At 45.5% G+C, this 17,804-nt stretch overlaps 1 long non-coding RNA gene across 1 annotated transcript in view; it reads left to right on the top strand.

The window, feature by feature from the left end:
* Positions 1 to 17,804, top strand: part of LOC132534896 (uncharacterized) — a 54,924-nt gene that overhangs the window by 20,079 nt on the left and 17,041 nt on the right. The window contains exon 3 of the long non-coding RNA XR_009546659.1: positions 17,315 to 17,396. This is a non-coding gene — a long non-coding RNA (uncharacterized LOC132534896). The remainder of the gene's footprint in view (positions 1 to 17,314; positions 17,397 to 17,804) is intronic.

Genomic DNA, 17,804 nt, shown 5'->3' with positions numbered 1-17,804 from the left:
AAAATGATGTTGAAAATCACCTGTCCCTGAAAACCAAAATATTAGAAGGGGCTTACATTGTAAAAGTACTGACAAATGTTTAAGCCAGCATCACTACCAATTCGCTATAAAGCGAATTGTGTTCCCGAGAATGTGAGTAAATCATGATACAAGTTATTCAGCACACATACTCTGCAAATAAGGCTAGTCTCCAAAAGGTACTACAACACAGAAGTATGTCTGGCTGTCACTTGTTAGTTAATGTGGCCAACAGTCCTCCATGTGCGTGAGTCTTTTGTGAAGGACTCCACTGGATGCTTTATGCTGTTGAGTTTTTATGCTCAATACAGATGATTTGGGAATAAGCAAATAAAAGTCAATGTTGTCTTCAAGTAATCATTTTTTCTGGTGCTTGATTCCCTCTGACACTACATTTTTATTGTGTTTGGGCATTGAGGATAGAAATAATTAAAAGGATTCTCATTTCCTGTGCTCCCTGTGTCTAGGAAGCATCAAATTAACGTTTTATAAAGAATGTTTTCTAGACCTGGTGCTTGTTGAAGAAGCAGGGGAGGGAAGCTTTTGTGGGGAGGTTCTTTGTGTCTGTTATCAAAATCTTGGCAGTGAACCCACTGTCTTTGAGCATTCGCTGTCCATACTTAAATCAGCCAATGTGTGCAAGGCCATTCCAACCTGAGGAACAAGGCTTCAGCAGAAGCTTCATGGAAGCTGATTGATTACAAGTGTGACTGGACTAATTACCATGCACCATTTTCATACAGATGAGGCCAGGGAAGACGATCTGCTTCAAACAGGACACCTTCCTTACCTTCCAGCCCACTGTGCCTCAGTGCTCGGTGGAGATTTTGGAAATGCCTGTGCTCATTTCCCATCCCAAGGTCCTTGAAGCAGGGCACATGCGCTGAGCCATCCATACACGTGCTGCCACTGGCAATGGACAGACGGCTATTCTTAGCATTTTACAAACATCAGCAGTAGTATTCCTGCCCTGTCCGCCCATTCTTCTGGAGCATGCTGCTGAATCTCTTGTGTTATGTTCAGTTCAGCCTTCATTGCACCAAATTTAATCCTTTGCTTTATGGATGAAGAACCTGAACAATGAATCTATGAACTTGCTTGCCCACAGTGCACAACTAGTAGGAGGTAGAACAAAGACTAGGTCAACTTTATTTCAAACTTGAGCTGTAACCCCCATTGCTCACAGACTTTGATGGACTGTGGCATAAAACCCAGGTCAGTTTGATCTCAAGAGGTGCCTCAAAACCACTGTCAATCGAACGCATCAAAGGAGCATCACTGGGTTAGCTTTATAAAAGTTAACGGATTTGTATGCATTTTTTAGGTGGGCGTATGCAGCACAAAATAGGAGTGGTTTAGCGGCTCTGGCCATTGTTGCAAGGGTGGTTGTGCTCGTGTACCTTGGTGATTCAGTACTAAAAAAATGTGAAAGAAGATAGTTGAGGATGCAGTTGGTGAGAAGAGTAACATAATACAGAAGCTTTGTCTCTGAACCCACAGAGGAAAGCTCGGAAGGAGGGGCAGGGCATTTGTAGGCCAGAAAATGGCCTGATGGTTTGGTCTTTAAGAAAGAAGCAAGAATTAGGAGAGAGTGTGGACACTGCTCATCACACTGGGGGTGGGAAAGTCAACTGGCGGGTCAGGCAGCCACCACTATCACAAATAGACCCTCTGCCAGCCCAGGCTTTTCACAGCAAGAAGAAAATCCGGAAATGCGCATTGTGTTTGTTTCCTTACCTAGTGCCTTTCCTTCTGCAGAGAGGCATCCCCATGCAAGGTGTAGGATGGCCCTCACCCACAGCCCCCCACGCCTGTCTGTTAAATCTTCTGCCACGTATGCACACTCAGAGGAAGAAATCAGACACTACGACAGGCACTTAGGAAAGGTGCTTTGTTCTTCTTGGTAGGCGGTTCAGTGCAAGTGGGAGGATATGAAAAAAAAAGTTGCATTTTCAATTTTATTTTATTTTATTCCTTTGCATTATTTCAAGTGTATATTTTACTTATAATTTTTGTTTTAGAAATCACTGATAAAATACAATATTGATGAATATTGTGGATAATTCACTATTATCTCCTTTTTTCAAATATTTATTTATTTCCTTTTGTTGCCCTCATTTTATTGTTGTAGTTATTGTTATCATTGTTATTGATGTCTTTGTTGTTGGATAGGGCAGAGAGAAATGGAGAGAGGAGGGGAAGACAGAGAGGGGGAGAGAAAGACAGACACCTGCAGACCTGCTTCATTGCCTGTGAAGCGACTCCCCTGCAGGTGGGGAGCTGGGGGCTTGAACTGGGATCCTTATGCCGGTCCTTGCGCTTTGCACCACCTGCGCTTAATCAGTTGCTCTACTGCCCTACTCCCTCCTTTGCTTTCTCTCACCACTCCCATCACCAAAGGTCTGCGTGCCCATCCCCACCCCCATAGATGTCCACAATAGTTCTCTACAGTCTTAGCTACAGGCTGACATTTTTCTAGCATTCATATGTTCAGGTCTCTATATTCTACATGTGAGTGGAACCATTGTGTACTCGACCTTCTCCCGACTGGCCTCACTGAGCATCATCTTCTCCAGTTCCATCCACTTTACCCCAGAAGACACAATATCATCTTTTTTAATCCTGAGCCATAATCCATTGAGTATGTGTCCCATACCTTCTTTATCCAGTCATCTGCCAAGGGCATTTTGGTTGTTTCCAGATTTTTGCTATTGTGAATAAAGCCACTATGATCATGGTGGTGGTGGTGGTGGTGGGGGTTGCATATATGCCTTTGAGTCAGTGTTATGATATCCTTTGGGTAAATGCCCAGGAGTGGAATTGCTGGCTCATTAGGTATTTCCATTTATATTTGCTTAAGGATTCTCCACACTGTTCTCTTCTCCAGAGTGGCTGCACCAATCTGCACTCCCCCCAGCAGTGAAGCAGAGTCCCCTTTCCTCACAGCCTCTCCAACAAACTTCTGTCCTTTCATGTTTATCCAAGGAAGCCATTCTGTCAGGTGTGAGTTGGGATCTCAGTGGGGTTTTCATCTGTATTTCTCTAATAAGTGAAGTGGAGCAGTTCTTCATGTGTCTGTAGGTCATGCCTGGCTCTTCTTTTGAGAACCGCTTTTTAAAATTATTTATTTATTTATTTATTTTCCTTTATGTTGCCCTTGTTGTTTTTTTAATATTTGTTTATTTTCCCTTTTGTTGCCTTTGTTGTTTTTTATTGTTGTTGTAGGTATTGTTATTGTTATTGATGTCATCGTTGTTAAATAGGACAGAGAGAAATGGAGAGAGGAGGGGAAGACAGAGAGGGAGAGAGAAAGACAGACACCTGCAGACCTGCTTCACCACCTGTGAAGCGACTCCCCTGAAGGTGGGGATCCGGGGGCTCGAACCTGGATCCTCACGCCGGTCCTGGTGCTTCGTACCACCTGCGCTTAACCCGCTGCGCTACTGTCCCACTCCCCAGAGAACCACTTTTTATTGGACTGTTCTTTTTCTCGACCTGTGTGAATTCTTCACACATGCCTGATATCATCCCACTTGTCTGAAGTGTCACAGGCACATAGGTTTCCCATTTGCTGGGGTAGTATTTATACTTACGGAGTTTTCCTTAGCTGTGTAGAAGCTTTTCACTTTGATACGCTTCCTTTTGCTCATTCTCGTTCTTATTTCCCTTGCCCATGGGGTGAACTCTCCAAGTACATCTTTACTGTTAATGTCCTGAACTCTTTGACTGATGTATTCTATCTATCTTGTCGTTTCGGGTCTAGTGTCTATATATCTTTGATCCATTTTTGAGTTAATTTGGGTGCATAGTGTTAGGTGGTGGTCTAGTTTCATTTTTCTGCATGTGCTTGTCCGAGTCACCCAGTGCCACTTGTCAGAGACTTTCTTTCCCCCCTTGGACAGTTTGGGCCTCTTTATTGATTATGATGTGCCTACGCATGTGGGTTTAGTCCTGGGCTCTCTAAAAAGTTGCGGTTTTCATAAAGGAAAATGAGGAAACCTGTAGGATGCATTGCAGTTTCTAACAACAACTTTGTAAGTGATGTGAGGTCTTCCTGCATTTCTGGACTGTGTTTCACTCTGCTCAGCATCATAGCTCAGCCTGTGAAGGCAGACTTAAGGGGCCAGATTTCTAGTTTCATTTTTAGAGGAAGGGAAGGTCTTGAACTCGAGACAACTGCTGGTATAGATTCCTAAGAGCGCCATAGATTCTAAGGGGGGAAAGGGCAGTATTTTATTATATTGTTTATGTATTTGTGATTTTCTATTTAGAAAAAATTCCCCTATGTAATAAAAACCACCTCAGAGTATTAATGGGATTTAATTAAATGTTTTATTCCAACGTAATTAAGTGACCCATGTTTAATAAAGTCACTTTAGCTGTGTGAGAGCAAGTCAGCAAATCAGAAGCCCAGCACTGGGTGCAGCAGAAGCTTTGCCCTGGGGGGCTGGGCTTGGCCTGTGAGCCAGGTGACTGGGCTCAGGGCAGACACTGCATAGATCTTCAGCCTGAGCACTGCACTGAGAACAGACTTGCCTTCCTCTTTTTTTTTTTTTTTTTTTGCCTCCAGGGTTATTGCTGGGGCTTGGTGCCTGCACTGTGAATCCACTGCTTCTGGTGGCCATTTTTCTCCATTTTGTTGCCCTTGTTGTTTCTCTTGTTGTTATTGTTGTCACTGCTGTTGTTGTTGTTGGATAGGACAGAGAAATGGAGAGAGGAGGGGAAGACAGAAAAGGTGGAGAGAGAGAGAGAGAGAGAGACACCTGTAGACCTGCTTCATCGCCCATGAAGTGAACCCCCTGCAAGTGGGGAGCCGAGGGCTGGAACGGGATCCTTACCCAGTCCTTGTGCTTTGTGCCATGTGTGCTTAACCCTCTGCACTACCACCCAATCCCCTGCCTTCCTTTACTTAGGCATCCACAATGTCCAGGAATATCTGGGACATATCTAGAAGATCACATTTAATTTCCTTCAGGTTTTTACACTAGTGTCTGGGTGGTCGTGTATGCAGCACAGCACACGTGGTGCCATGCCAGAGGTCCTGGCCTGAGTGCCTGGTCCCCTCCTGCACGGGGCAGATTTTATGAGCAGTATGGCAGTGCTGCAGGTGTAGCTCTGTCTCTCTGTGCCTCTGATCCTGGGAAAACAGGAAATAAAAGTGTCCACCAGAATGGTGGAGTCATGCAGGTACCAAGTCCCAGCAATAACCCTGGTGGTAGCAAGGAAGGAAAAGAAGAAAAAGAGAGAGAGAGAAATGTTTACATGGTATATCACTGTACAAATTAACCATTCTACCCAACCAAACCAACCCTGCTTTCCCTAGATGTGTGATTTTGTTTTAGTTTTCCTCTCTCCCATATTAGTGAAAGAGCTGTTGGGAAGACATTTGGGAACTCGAGAGGAGGAATAGTAGGTTCATTAGAAAGTGAGTGCTTGGGGGCACACAGAGCAGACAGTAGAGCTGGACTGGTTTGTGACCCTGGAGGTTTATCTCTTACATCCTGACGTGTAGGTAAGGGTGATGGAAGTTGAGATAGGAGGCAGTTTCTTTATTTCGTCTTGTTTTCCTCCATTGTGTTTGCTAGGCAGCTCTTCCACATTTGGCAGGTTTTTCTGCTTTCTTTTCTCTCCATTATATTTAAAGAGAGAAGGAAGGAGGACGGAAGGGAAGGGGAGAGAGAGAGATCAGAGCACCACTCAGCTCTGGCATCTGTGTTACAGAGAATGGAACCCAGGAGCTCGTGCCTGCAAATCTTGTGTTCTGCTGATGAGACGTCTCCCTCTTACTGTTTTCTTTCAAAAGCAGGTGAACTGAGGTTCTATTAAAGATGCTAAATTATTCCTTCCAATGTGAAGATGATATTTTATCCTTAGACAATGCAGATATCATCGTCTTCATCAAATCATTGTGGAGGAAACACTAGAATTTGCTGTTGGTACTTTTTTTTTTCTCTTAATGTGACATTTTGGAAACTCAGAGATTAAAATTTCAACAAGTTGACCTATTGAATCATGGTCTGTTGTCAATGATGGAAAAGAAAAGAAAAACAAAAAATCCAGGCAGTGCTATAGTCCTCTGGCATTCCTGCCAAGCTTCTGCGCTGCTAATTGAAAGCCACCCCTGGAGACCAGGTGACAGCCACGTTCAGAGCCTGCAGCTTCTCTGTGACTTCTTATGACTGGGGATTTCATCCGAGTATCAGCGCAACTTGAAGCATTATTAGTGCCTTTTGATTTTCTTCCCCGAGCAAGAGAGTGAAATAATTCCTTCATGGACTTTAACATAGTGATTTTCAATCTATTCTGTAAAATAAATGTAACTCAGATCTTTTTCTCAAAATAAATGTAGGTAGCCAAACATTTTCCCCAGAATGATAATATTTCCTTTCTATCAATATTTTCTGCTCCACCTGAGATTTAACAAAAGTAAGAGTCCCTACTGGCCAGGAGATCACATATTCAATTAAAATTCTGGAAAAAGACATTGTTGTATGTTTTTCTCTTTTCTGGTCCATATAGTCTGCTTCACTTATACATTTTCTAAATGAGATAGGAAGCCTGGCAGACAAGATGAAAAGGAGCAATTACAATTCTGTTGACTCCGTGAGTTGTAATTCATAGTTCTCACTGATTAGCAAAGGATAATGTGTGACAGGTTGACTGTTATTTTGTTGTTTGTTTGCTATGCTGGAATGACATTAACTTTCCCTCAAATGCGGCTAATAGGGAGATGCAAGTCACAGGCTTTACATGGGGTGTGGGGGAGAGCAAGAAATCTTGGAGATTTCCCTTAAGAAATATCTGGGGGGGAGTCGGGCGGTAGCGCAGCGGGTTAAGCGCAGGTGGCACAAAGCGCAAGGACCGGCATAAGGATCCCGGTTTGAACCCCGGCTCCCTATATGCAGGGGAGTCGCTTCACAGGCGGTGAAGCAGGCCTGCAGGTGTCTATCTTTCTCCCTTTCTCAGTCTTCCCCTCCTCTCTCCATTTCTCTCCTATCTAACAATGATGACATCGATAACAACAACAATAACTACAACAACAATAAAAAAAAAAAAAGAAATATCTGGGGATCCAGGTGGTAGCATACAGGGTTAAGTGCACATAGTACGAAGTGCAAGGACTGGCTCAAGGATCCCATTTCAGGTCCCTGACTCTCCACCTGCAGTGGGATTACTCAGCCATGTGAGCCAGCCCCCGTTCACTTCACAAGTTATGAAGCAGGTCTGCAGGTGTCTGTCTTTCTCTCTCTCCCTCTGTCTCCCCCTCCCCTCTCAACTTTTCTCTGTGCCGTTCAACAACAACAAAAATGGAAAAAGGTGGCAACCAGGAGCAGTAGACTCTTGGTGCAGGTACCAAGCCCCAGCGATAACCTTGGAGGCCAGATAAAAATAAAAAGAGAAAGAAGAAGAAAAAGAAAGAAAAGGAAATATCTGGAAATGACGGAATGATTTGTTTCTAGGCTTTCTAACGAATCAGATGCATTTGGTTAAATAGTTTCTCCCCAAGATTATGCCAACCTGAACTCATAAATATTCTGGTATTTGAGAATAAGGTCTTTGAAGATATAACAGTTGAGGACAGAGATAAGGCTACACTAGACTAAGGAGCAGCCCCCTCCCCTGTCCCCAGCCCCCACACTACCCTGATGCAGAGGAGAGGACAGAGTGACTTATCCTTCTAAGGCAACCTCGAGTCCATGAAGCCAGATCAAGTGAGGCCTGACCCTGGGGGAAGCAACGCCCCCGCTGGTCGTGATCACAGGCCTGAAGCCCCTGGCCCACCTCTGCCCTCAGTGTGATCAGCAGCCTTGAGAGAGAGAGAGAGAAGCAGCTGCTTCTCTTTCTGCAGGGAAACCCCTCAGAGTCTGCTGCTAGCCTCGCCAGAGCTACCAGTGCCACACTGGAGGGTTCCCCTCCCTCCACCCTCTGCCACTCTGACTTGTGTGTTGGAATCATTGCAGTGTGGACTCTCCCAATAAAGCTATACTCTAATTATGGGGAAATCGGCTTGACTCTTAAAGGCCTATCCTCCGTGTGAAGGTCTGAAGCCAGGTCCAGTGTAAGACGAGGCACCCACTAACTTACGGAAACAGAAAACGGAGTGTTTCTGGCTCAGAGCCTCCAGAAGGAACCAGCCTGCCTCTCCTGATTCCGAATTTCTGGCCTGTTACATTGTGAGAAAATAAACCATCTAGGACTGTTGTTGAGGTGGTCTGGTGTCGGGCTGCACCGCGGAGAAGAGAGCGGACGTCCAGAGCAAAGGGGTACACAGATCTTCATTATAGGATGGGGGGGGGGAGGTTTGGTTCAGACCACGTGGAGCCAGCCAGCAATGGCCGACCACGGGGGGAGAGCAGCGAGCGAGACCTCAGAGAGGGAGAGCCGAGAGCCCAGAGAGAGAGAGGGGAGGGGTGAGGGGGCTTTTTATTGGGCGACAACCAGGGGTGACGTGTAGGGCCAGGATTGGTTGAAAGGGGGCGCCCACATGGACCTGACCTGCGCATCTCTCAGATAAGTAAAGACAATTTGGCTACCTATGCACGATGGCCTTCTCTTCTGCTTGTGAAGAGATCTCCAAAGGCCTCTGCTCTTTCTTCATGAGACTGTTTTGCTGTTTCTGGAACATTTATCTCTGGACCACTCTGTGGTTCCCACTCGCTTGGGCGAACTCAAAACAGCCAGAAGAGTCGGGAAGTGCCAGCGGGAGGGAGGCAAGGCACGGAGCTGCTGTTTCCACCTGGTTAAACAGCCAGCCAGCCGGCTGCGCCCAGACAACCCCGCGCACTGCGCCTGCAGCCCCGCAGCCCCGCAGCCCGCAGGAGGCCTACGCCAGCACACAAAAGCCCCAGGAGCCCAATGCCAACATGCTGGAGCCCTATGCCAACACGCAAGAGCCCGTGGCCAACATGCAAGAGCCCGAGGCCAGCCCACAGGAGCCGGCTCTCCACCGCGTGGCGCAGGGCACTGGACGCGTGATCCCTCCACGCTGCTCGGCCACTGCGAACAGGGCAGCAGACATGACAGGGCCATGGGGCAGGGCCGCGGCGGCCCATCATGGCTGCCACCCCTGGGCACCTAGGCCCACGCCTTCTGCAAAGCTGGCCTGCCTGCCCTCTTTCTATGAATTCTGGAACCATCCCGGGCCTCCTGGACCCCCGGGCTCCCTGCCGAAACTGGACACACGAGATCTCCAGCCGCCGGTCCGGTCTGAAGGCAGACAAGCTGGAGTATGCAGAGATTTGTGCAGAGATCGCAACCTGCAATTCCTAAAAGTGAAGCTGCGTGGGAAGCCACCTCCGGATGGTGAAACCCGCCCCCCCCAACAACTAAGACAGTACAGATTTAAATTCGTGTTTAAAATGACATGTCTTCGTAACAAAGGTTTCTCTCCTTGTGTATTAATGACCATGTTTATGTGTATGTTTAAAGTTTGGTAAACAGTAGCTTTAAGGCTAAATTCTTACTAGTCAAAGTTAAATGAAAAAGGTTTTCAATATAATTCTCATAAAGATAAAATTAACTTACATTTAAAGTCTGAGGTAAAAATTAGTTAACAATCAATATATTTTAACTAAGTTGGTCTAAACAAAAGGTTAAATAGACTTGTTGATATGTAAAACACTACCTTCTCTATTAGAAATGGTAGATCGCACAATGGCTATGCTAATTATTCTCATGCCTGAGGTTTCCTCTCGGGCCCACACCTAGGGTGTGTCTCCATCTTGAATGGGTGTAACAAAAGGTTAAAAGACATTGTTGATATGTAAAAGTCTCAAATTCCTTCTCTATTAGAAACGTTGGATCGTACAGTAGATATGCTAATAACAAGTTTTGTTTCATAGTAAATAAGTTGCAGCCAGCTGCCTTTGGGACCCTAGGCCGTTCCCTGCCCCCATGCAATTGCCCGTCGAGGCAAGTAGCTCCCCAGAGGCAAGAAATGTTTTTTTTTTTCAGATATGGCCCCCTCAGGCCTTCCCTTGGCAACATGCTGGTTTTTCTTATATATGTTTCTGTTCACCCCACACCCTTGATACTATAGTCATTTAGTTAAAAAGAAAAGGGGGAATTGTCGTATGCTTTACATTGGTTTGTCCTAGCCCTCCCCCCGCCAAGAGAATTGGATCAGTCCTGTTAATTTCGCGGGCCTGCTTGGCCCCCGCCCAAAGGAACCCCGGGAGAGGGTTCCTGAGTTGAGAGTAAGAGAGTTCCAGAGTTTCAGAGTACGAGAGTTCGAGAGTTCCTGAGTTCGAGAGTTTCAGGGTTACAGAGTAAGAGAGAGTGCCAGAGAGACAGAGTTCCAGAGTTCCTGGGTTCCTGAGTTCCAGAGTAAGAGACGGTTCCTGAGTTCAAGAGTAAGGGAGAGTGCTTGTGCCGCCGCAAAGAGACAGCCGAGTTCTGTTTGGTGATTAGTTTGTCTTAGTTTGTGAATCGTTGTTCCTGAATAAAGAAATACAGCTTCCCTGCCCAGCCGTTGTCTCCGCGTCTCTGTTACCCGCCTGTGAAGCAAGCCGACCCGGCAAGAGCCTTACGAATTTTTAACAACATAGGACAACTTCTTTCCTTTTCCTTTCCTCCTCTTCCCTTCCCTTTTCTTTTCTTGGCACCTGAGTTAGAGCTGGCACTGGGTGCCTGTACCATCCCCCTCCTTCTAGCAACACTTCTCTATGTTATCAACAGAAATCAGGTCTATGAATTATAAACTCTATGGAGTGTGTGTGTGCATATGTGTGTGGTGTGTGTGTGTGTGTGTGTGTGTGAGTGCGTGTGCGTGTGTGTGTGTAGAGGGAGAGGGAGATTCCTATAGCACTGCTCCACCATTCAAGAAGCTTTTGCCCTGCAGTTGGGGACTGGATGCTTGAACCTGGGTCCTCCTAGGCTTGCAACAAGTACACTGTACTGACTGAGCTGCCCTCTGGCCCCTGAGAAACAAATTCTTTGATTCTAAGGCACCAAGTTCCTAGTAACGCATCACGGCAACTTAGAAAATGAGAGAATATACACAAGGCGCTGGCAGTGTTTCTGCTCCATCTTGTCCTGTGGCAAGTAGCTGGCTGCAGAGCCAGCGTCCCTCCCCCTCCTGTCCTCTCTCCCGTACTCCTTGTCTGGCTGGCTCTCCTGCACTCTGATTTCTAGGCCTTCCCTTCTGCCCGCCCCTGTGTCATTGCTCTCCCAGCAGCAGATCCATGTGCAGGTCTCCCTCCTGCCCCATCTAAGCAGGCAGAGCCTTGCTCCCTCGCTTGCTCAGAGGGCTTCCACCGGGTCTGAGTGCACTTGCGATCAGTCTCCACCCAAGCATGAAAGCAATCTGAAGGCAGACTTTATTAGGCTGAACAGCATGCCAAGGAACAAGCCAGGGGAGTCGGGCGATAGTGCAGAGGGTTAAGCGCAAGGACTGGTGTAAGGATCCCAGTTCAAGCCCCGGGCTCCCCACCTGCAGGGGAGTCACTTCACCTGCGGTGAAGCAGGTCTTCAGGTGTCTGTCTTTCTCTCCCCCTCTCTGTCTTCCCCTCCTCTCTCCATTTCTCTCTATCCTACCCAACGACGATGACATCAATAGCAACAATGATAATAACTACAACAATAAAACAAGGGCAACAAAAGGGAATAAATAAATATTGAAAGAAAGAAAGAGAGACAGAGAGAGAGAGAGAGAGAGAGAGAAAGAAAGAAAGAAAGAAAGAAAGAAAGAAAGAAAGAAAGAAAGAAAGAAGCCAGGCACAGGCAGCCAGGCTCTGGACACATGCCCTGGTCACATCAGTGCTCACATGCTCGCCACCAATATGTGGGTGTCCTGCACTCTCAGGGTTGTATACCTGCTTTCACTCCTGAGGTTTCCTGCCTTGAAGCGCCCAGCGAGAAATCAGTTACTTGGTGCAGCTGCTTCACCAGCCAGAGAATCGACCAGAGGTGGCTTTAGCATACGCTAATCGACATGGTGCTGGTTCAATTTGGGCTGCAAAATAGGCAATATTGCAGTGTTCAGCTGTTGTACTAAATAGCAATTACTAAGCACTTTAAGGTCAGAGCTAAACTGTCCTTCCCGGTGGACTGTGAGTAAGAGCCCCATCTGTATCCATCAGAAATATGTGATTTATGCTATGTTAATTAATTTATAAATAATTCATAAAAGAATGTGCTCGCTGGCCAAGACCTGAAAACTGAATTCCTTCAGTTGTGGATTTTCTATTTGCTTTTCCTGTCATAATGTTTTTATCCCTTTAAGGAGGAGAAGACTCCGCCAGCCTGCACCTGTAGTGGAGGGGCCATGCTGGGTGCAGGAGAGGCACCCGGGCCTGGGGGACACTGTTGGAAGAGCAGGGCTGCAGGGCCTGAGTGATCTCGCCTCAGTGTCCAGCGTGTTGCGTTAGGCTAGGTCTTCAAGGAAGAGCGTTGTGCAAGTTGCAAGGAAGTATCATTTCTCCTGGGAGAGCTGATCTAGAGTTTCTGTTTAGAGATGAGAGGTGTTGTTTGGTTTTCGGTGAAATACCATGTCCTTTTTCTTCACATATACCAGGAAATATTAACGACTGTTTCTAAAAGAAAGGTGGCTGTCTGAAAGGTCTCTTAGGTTTAAGTACAGAATTTCAAGCTTTCCCGACAATACGTGGGTCAGGCAAAAATGAGGGATTTATCAGGAAGTTCTGGCTCTCTGGGGCGCCTGGATGCACCTGGCCAGCTGTTACTGACGTCCCGCTTACTTACACTGAAGCATGTGGATGGAGTCAGGGGTGAAACAGATTCCCTGGAAGGCCCAGAAAAGGCATGTGGGAAAACTACTGCTGGCAAGTGATTTTAATCTGGAACAGGTAGAAATAAAGTCTTTTCCCTTTCCTGAGTGCAATGCCGTCAACAGATAGGGTTTAAAAGGCTGCAGATCCTGGCTGAATAGGAAAAAGACACCTGGCTTGTCTCTGTGGTAGTTAGGCAGGACCAAGGGGCCTATAGGATGGGGGAACAAAGCAGACTGGGCAGGACAGATCTGAGCATGACCCCTGCTGTCACAGGGTACCATGGTTTTATTTGGTTGTACATAGGCTTATGGATACATCCTTTTTTCCTTAGCACCAGTAGCACATGAGTCTGTAATTAATGTGGCTTTTGGGTGGGGAACTGAGGTGCTTGTGAAGGTTTCCATATTTTGTAGGTGCTCTCTTGAGGGGGCTGTAGCCAAGGGGACTAGGAAGAGCCTCACTGGTGGCCTAGGAGTTGGCACAGTGGTTCAGGCACGGGGCTCACAAGCACGAGGTCCCAGTTCACTCTCCAGAGTGACATTATGGTTCTCCCTGTCCCCTTCTTCTCATCAATCAATCATGAAACAAAGGTCGGCTAAGCAAGAAGCATGTGGAGATTTCCACCACAGGTGAGACTTTGACAGAATAGGAGGGCTTGTGCTGACAGAGGAGCCCCCCGCAGGGAGGGTAGACAGACCCGTGTGAAGGAGGTGGTGGGCTTCACAAGTTGCTAGAAAAGGCTGTGCTCAGGCAGCAGCACTTCTGTAGCTCCATCAGGGAATGACATTTTAGCTTCCGTTTATTTCCAGGGATGCTCACTTTGTTGTGTCCTCCTTTGCTGACTGACCCCCAACTCCCTGCCTTCCCAGCATATCTGCAAACATGTCCCTTCCCAACCTCCAAATTCTTAATCCTTCCGACTCCCACTGCCCTCTGGGAGTGATGCCGGAGCAAATGTTATGTACACAGTTTTGATTTTATGTCCCTGGTCACATTTGGTCGTGTTGGGTTTGTAATCTAAACTGCCCGTGGGCTCAGTGTGACTTGTACATTTTCCTAGGCAGGAAATTCCTGCCTCTTTTTTTTTTTTAATTGAGAATCAGTCTGTGGTCCATCATGGTAGACAGCCACCTGCTGTCCTGTTTTGATAAGAGAAGCACTAGGTCAATCCACCTCCACCTGAAGTTGATTTCTACAGTGAAAATTCAGGTGAGGGTGGACGGCATTTAGTTTAGAACAGCCCAGGCCATTTTGCTTGTGAGCTTTTGAAATTTCCTTGGCCCTCAAGTGTCTGCAGTATACATATATGAACACAGAGATTTTTAGACCCATTGATCTGGCCAAGTGAATGCCTTTGAAATAATGAGGTCTTCCTGATTTATGGAAATTGGTTACTTTTCCTTATTAGCAAACCATTACTTCTTTTTTTTTTTCTTCAGATTCCCCATTCACAGATACACTCAAATAGCTCCTGGCTGTACATATATGCTATGATTACTTCTTATTCCATAGATATTTACAACTGATCTGTATAACAGGCCTTACCTTTCAGTGCCAAAAATGGTCTCTTCTAGGTTGGAGATTCACTTTACATAACCTCACAGCCAAAACCTGGGCTTCTTCGAGAAGTGGGGGGTGCTCTCAGGCAGAGTGAGCACAGAGGGATACGGAAGTTCAGGGCTCTGCCTTCCCACTGCTGCCCAGCAAGCAGACAGGACAGGACTGTTGCTCTGCCCAAACAGGGAGTTACTTTCAGCTCAGGGTCTTCAGCACGTGTCTTCCTCCCTCTGTGTGGTCCCAGCAGGACAAAGTTGATTTGGGTGTCAGTGTGGATATGTCCAGTTCCTGTTGGAGTTACCCAGCACTCCATGGCCAGACCTCCAGGAGAAGCCAGCACTCGAAGCTCTACAAGGCTTTCTGCTGAAATGCGTGTGTGGGTAGCAAGGGGCTCCTGGCCTCCTTGCAGTTGAGTTTGACTGCAGTATTTTCTGCTGCAAAGGGCAAACACCTCCTGTTCCACTGCATTTGGACAAATCAGAACTCCCAGAATTATCCACCCACGTTTCCACAACTTCTGGAGTGAAGCACACTAACTTTTATTCATTTATTTTAAGGCCTGTTTAATGAGAGAGAAGAGAAGAGGGAGAGGAAGAGAAAGAGAGAGACCCAGAGCGTCACTCAGCTGTGTGAGCTGCTGGGTCTTAAACAAGACCTCCTGCTTGGGAGTCCAACCAACACTCCTTCGCCCCACCTCCTGGGCTGACTTTTACTTACTTACTTTGTTATTATTTGATATGATGACAATAACAGGAGTCTACAGTGGAGATTTGCTTTGGTATCAGGAATTATCTTTTCCCTAATGATGAATCATTGTTTAGAGTGAAGATGTAACAAGGATACCTGTGCTTCTCCTGGTAACTCACTACCTTGGGTGGAGTCCAAGGCGAGCCAGCACAACCTTGGCTGCTCACTTGGACGTCTCATTAGATGAAGAACGCCGAGATCCACTCACTTTAACACATCCTAGACTTCTGTGTAGGTTGGAAATTGTTTCATACACTGCGTTTCCTAGCCAAAGTCCTGAAGCCTCTAAGTCCAGCATTTGTAGAAGGCAGAGTGCTAGGTGTGGCTTGCTCACTGCATTTACTGGATGCTGTGGGGAAGGCATTGTGAGGGGTGGGAAGTGAGAGAATGCACTAACTGCCCTTAGAATTCCAGACACTGGAGTGTGGAATACGCAAATCTGTGTTCTTGTTTTGACATTTAGAAGGAGATGATTCACATTTTGAAGGAGATCAATCAGAATTTTATATTTAATTTTTTATTATGAAGGTGACTCTACATCTCTAACAGGTTGATTTTAGAGCTGAATGTAAGCCAGAATAATGTTACTGGATAGTATTTTTATGATTCTAGATTTTACCCAAAGCAGGCATATTTCAGTTTAATGCAGTGTTTGAAGAATTATATTAAAGTTTTGTTTAAAAAGGCTCCTATGAATTTTTATTGTAATACCTGCGACTATGCAAATAGAAGGCACTGCCAACATTCAAATATTCAACTAGGGATTAACAGATATAAAATAATAAATTCTGAACAAAAACACTTGATGTAAAGAAAGCTAGGCATATAAGAACCTATGAATAAAACATCAAATAAAAGTGTGCAACTATTGATTGACAGTCATAGAGTTTTTACAAGTCTGCTATGAATGAAACTTTTATGATGACATCAGACTACCTCTTCACGTTCTTCCTTAAACAAGTTAAGAAGTTAAAACTCTGGGGGCCAGGTAGTGGTGCACCTGGTGAATTGGACGTACCATGGTGTGCAAAGACCTGGTTTCAAGCCCCTGGTCCCCACCTGTAGGGGAGGAGACTTGATGAGTGGCGACACAGGGCAGCAGGTGTCTCTTTGTCTCTCTATCTCTTTATCTTCCTCTCCCCTGTCAGTTTCTCTCTGTCTCCACCAAGGAAGGAAGGGAGGAAAGAAGGAAGGAGGGAAGGAATGAGGGATGAAGGGAAGGAAGGGAAATTAGAACTCTGGAAGCCATGTGTATCACTTTCTTAGTAGACTGACATATTTTTCATTGACTAGAAAAGCCATCTGTTGCTCAGGATGGTGATTGGTAGAGAGAAGGGGCAGAAGGAGTTGGTCCTAAAGGACATCTTTTGAAAATGTTTTTATAAACTCAAGACATGATTTTATATGGATTAATCCTAACATTGGTGTATATAATGTTTAAACTCTGTGAACCCTTGTGTATCTGTCCCAGCTATTAAGCTCTGTTAAAGGGACAGTCAGTACCTTCATGAATAGGTATGAATGTGTTCTAATTAAACTTCATCTACTAAAACATGCAGGGAAAAAAGCACTCAGTGACGGGGGCTGTGGTGTGTGAGGTGGTCATAGGAGCAGTGTGACGTTTAGCGTGTGCTGGCAGTTTTGTTTCTGTACAGTGCTGGTCCTATATACAATCCTCATCTTATCAAGTCAGTACTGGAACGCTTCGTTGTTAAACTAGGCTTTCTCAATAAAAGAACTGAAATGATTTAAAATACCATGAGACGTCAACTAGATGGAATATAATATTGAGCTGGTAAATATTTAATAGAATGAAGACTTTTTTTTTTAGTATTTAAAATTTAAAATCAGTTGTAGAAAGCTAAGACCAATCCTATAGGAGTGCAATAATTGAATCTGTGTGGAAAAAAAATAATCAAGATGAAAAGCAAAAACCGTACAAGAGTGGTAAAACTCTTGAGAAGTGATTGGTGTTTATTTGTGGGTTTTTTTTTTCTTTTTGTAGAAATCTTCCTAAATGTTATTGTTTTGTTATTTATTACAAACAATTAAAAATAACTTGGTTACTTGAAACTCAAGGGTCTTTTTTAAATAGAAGTGAGGAAGCCTTGGCAGATTTATTCTTTTGGAGCAAAAGATAAAGATATAAGCGACAAAAAGAGACTTGCCAATATCAGAAAACAGGACAGGCAATGGCGTCTCATCATGGAGATTCGGTATTAACGGTGAACTAATACAGTCATTTTCTTTCTACTCACAAGATCTAGAAGTAACTTGGCCACCAACCATGCTGTCCCACAGAAGGCATATGGAGAATGACCTCTGACCTCTGACCTCTGCTCTGTGAGTAGACCTCTCATTAATTCCCTTTGTTTATAAGGGTATTTTGCACCAGTAATGTCTTGGAATAGCTAAGTAATAGCAAAAATGTATATATATATTTAGGTGGGAAGTTCTGTGCTGTCACTGCTCAGTCAACATACAAGGGCAGAGACTGTCTACTCCTTAGAAAAGTCTACCAGGCTACAAAGCAGACTCTTCAGGCATTTCTTTGGCAGAGGAGTTGAGGTCTTGAGAAAATTAACTGGGGAGTACAGTGGTAGTGCAGCGGGTTAAGCGCAGGTGGCGCGAAGCGCAAGGACCAGGAGTAAGGATCCCTGTTCAAGCCCCCAGCTCCCCACCTACAGGGGAGTCACTTCACAGGCGGTGAAGCAGGTCTGCAGATGTCTGTCTTTCTCTCCCCCTCTCTGT

This window comes from Erinaceus europaeus, chromosome 20 (genome assembly GCF_950295315.1).
Source record: "Erinaceus europaeus chromosome 20, mEriEur2.1, whole genome shotgun sequence".
In the NCBI taxonomy this organism is placed as follows: domain Eukaryota; kingdom Metazoa; phylum Chordata; class Mammalia; order Eulipotyphla; family Erinaceidae; genus Erinaceus; species Erinaceus europaeus.
Note: the sequence above shows the minus strand (reverse complement) of the source record. Positions and strands in the feature narration are given on the sequence as shown.